Source organism: Neophocaena asiaeorientalis, unplaced genomic scaffold, assembly GCF_003031525.2.
Source record: "Neophocaena asiaeorientalis asiaeorientalis breed wild unplaced genomic scaffold, Neophocaena_asiaeorientalis_V1.1 scaffold137, whole genome shotgun sequence".
Classification (NCBI taxonomy): Eukaryota; Metazoa; Chordata; class Mammalia; order Artiodactyla; family Phocoenidae; genus Neophocaena; species Neophocaena asiaeorientalis.
Window position 1 is genome coordinate 1,911,722 of NW_020171804.1, and position 3,422 is coordinate 1,915,143.

General features: G+C 36.5%; 1 pseudogene; it reads left to right on the forward strand.

Moving 5' to 3' along the window:
* The first annotated feature begins 1,432 nt into the window (after window positions 1-1,432).
* On the forward strand, window positions 1,433-3,198 carry LOC112401268 (tigger transposable element-derived protein 1-like; annotated as a pseudogene).
* Window positions 3,199-3,422: the final 224 nt, after the last annotated feature.

Here is a 3,422-nt window from a genome sequence, read left to right on the forward strand (position 1 = left end):
TTCCTACACCTGTGACTCTATTTCTGTTTTGTAAATAAGTTATTTTGTATCATTTTTTTATATTCTGCATATAAGCAATATAGTATGATATTTGTTTTTCTGTGTCTGACTTACTTCACTTAGTATGATAATCTCTAGGTCCATCCATGTTGCTGCTAATGGCATTATTTCCATTCTTTTTTATGGCTGAGTAATAATCCGTTGTACATATGTACCATTTCTTTATCCATTCCTCGTTTGATGGACATTTAGGTTGCTTCCATGTCCCAGCTATTGTAAGTAGTGCTGCAATGAACATTGGGGTGCATGTATCTTTTTTTATGTTTACAATAAGCTTTTATTTTATTTTTTTAAATTTTAATTGGAGTATAGTTGCTTTACAATGTTGTGTTACTTTCTACTGTACAACAAAGTGAATCAGCTATACATATACACATATCCCCTTTTTTTTGATTTCCTTCCCATTTAGGTCACCACAGAGCATTGAATAGTTTCCTGTGTTATACAGTAGGTTCTCATTAGTTATCTATTTCATACATAGTATCAGTAGGGTATATATGTCAATCCCAATCTCCCAATTCATCCCACCCCCCCTTCCCTCTTGGTATTCACATGTTTTTTCTCCACATCTGTGTCTCTATTTCTGCTTTCTAAATAAGATTGTCTATACCAATTTTTTTCAAATTTCACATATATGCATTAATATACAATTTTTTTTCTCTTTCTGACTTACTTCACTCTGTGTGACATTCTCTAGGTCCACTCAAGTTTCTACAAATACCCAATTTCATTCCTTTTTACGGAATGAGTAATATTCCATTGTATATATGTACCACATCTTCTTTATCCATTCCTCTGTGGATGGACATTTAGGTTGTTTCCATGTCTTGGCTATTGTAAATAATGTTTCAATGAACATTGAAGTGCATGTGTCTTTTTGAATTATGGTTTTCTCTGGGTGTATGCCCAGGAGTGAGATTGCTGGGTCACATGGTAGCTCTATTTTTAGTTTTTTAAGGAACCTCCATATTGTTCTCTACAGTGGCTGAATCAATTTACATTCCCCCAACAGTGCAAGAGGGTTCCCTTTTCTCCACACCCTCTCCAACATTTATTGTTTATAGATTTTTTGATGATGGCCATTCTGATTGGTGTGAGATGATATCTCATTGTAGTTTTAATTTGCATTTCTCTAAAAATTAGTGGTGTGGAGCATCTTATCATTGATCAGTAATCTTTGATGTTACTATTGTAAATGTTTGGAGGAGTCACACACCAAGCACATATAAGACAGTGAAGTTAATGGATGAATGTTTTGTGTGTTCTGATGGCTCCCCTGACTGGCCATTCCCCTGACTGTCTCCCTATCCTTGGGCTTCCGTATTTCCTAAGACACAACAGTATTGAAATTAGACCAGTTAATAACCCTTCAATGAGCCCTGAGTGTTCAAGTGAAAGGAAGGGTTGCACGCCTCTCACTTTGATTAAAAAGCTAGCAATGCTTAAGTTTAGTGAGGAAGGCATGTCGAAAGCCAAGATAGGCCCAAAGCTAGTCCTCTCACACCAAATAGTTAGACAAGTTGTAAATACAAAGGAAAAGTTCTTGAAGGACATTAAAGGTGTTACTGTAGTGAACTTATGAATGATAAGAAAGTGAAACAATCTTATTGCTTATGTTGCTGAGTGGTCTGGATAGATCAGACCCACTACAACATTACCTTAAGCCAAAACCTAATCCAGAGCAAGGTCTTAAGTCTTTTCAGTTCTAAGAAGGCTGAGAGAAGTGAGGAAGCTGCAGAAGAAAACTTTGAAGCTAACAAAGTTGGTTCATGAGGCTTAAAGAAAAAAGCCATCTTCATAACATAAAAGTGCAAGGTGAAGTAGCAAATGCTAATGTAGAAGCTGCAGCAAGTTATCCAGGAGATCTACCTAAAATAATTCACAGACGTGACTACATTATAAAATAGATTTTCACTGTAGATGAAACAGCCTTATATTGGAAGAAGATGCCATTTAGGACTTTCATAGCTGGAGAGAAGTCAATGACTGACTTCAAAACCAAAGGACAGGATGAGGCTCTTGTTAGGAGTTAATGCAGCTGGTGACTTAAAGTTCAAAACAAGGCTCATTTATCATTCTGAACAGCCTAGGACACTCTAAAATTATGCTAAATCTATTCTGTCTATGCTCTATCAATGGAACAATGCCTGGATGACAGCCCATCTGTTTACCGAATGATTTACTGAATATTTTAAGCTCACTGATGAGACCTACTGCTCAGAAAAAAAAAAAAAATTCTTTCAAAATATCTCTGCTCATTGACAATCCACCTGGTCACCCAAGAGCTCTTATGAAGATATACAATGAGATTCATGAGATGCCTGTTAACGCAACATCCATTCTGTAGCCATTGGATCAAGGAGTAATTTTAACTTACAAGTCCAATTATTTCAGAAATATAGTTTGTAAGGCTATAGCTACCATAGATAGTGATTATTCTGATGGATCTGGGTAAAATGAATTGAAAACCTTCTGGAAAGAATTCAACATTTTAGATGCCATTAAGAACATTTGTGATTCATGGGAAGAGGTCAAAATAACAACATTAACAGGAATTTGGAAGTAGTTGATTCCAAACTTCGTGGATGACTTTGAGTTCAAGACCTCAGTGGAGGAAGTAACTGCAGATGTGGTGGAAACAGCAAGAGAACTAGAATTAGAAGTGGAGCCTGAAGATGGGACTGAATTGCTGTCATCTCCTGATAAAACTTTAATGGCTGAGGAGTTGCTTCTTATGGATGAGCAAATAAAGCGGTGCCTTGAGATGGTACCTCCTCCTGGTGAAGATGCTGTGAAGATTGTTGAAATGACAATAAAGGATTTAGAATATTCCATAAACTTTGTTGATAAATCAGTGTTAGGTTTTGAGACGATTGAGTCCAATTTTGAAAGAAGTTCTACGGTGGGTAAAATGCTATAAACAGCATTACATACTACAGAGAAATCAATCATGAAAGGAAGAGTCAGTCAGTGTAGTAAACTTTACTACTGTCTTATTTTAAGAAACTGCCACGGCCACCCCGACCTTCAGCAACTGGTACCCTGATCAGTCAGCAGCTGTCAACATCGTGGCAAGACCCTCCACCAGCAAAAAGATTACGACTCTCTGAAACTCAAATGACGGTTAACATTTTTTAGCAAGAGTATTTTTAATTAAGATATGTACGTTTTTTAGACATAATGCTATTGCAACTACCACAACCCAAACACATACTCTAAAAATGGAAATACCTCATAACTCTTGTGTCCTCACATTTTTTATGTGCAAGTTTTGTGTGGGAACACAAGACTTTTGAGTGCTGGTTCTATGCTTTCATTCCAACTGCAAGAGAGGTGAGGTATATGAGTTTTATAAAATGGAA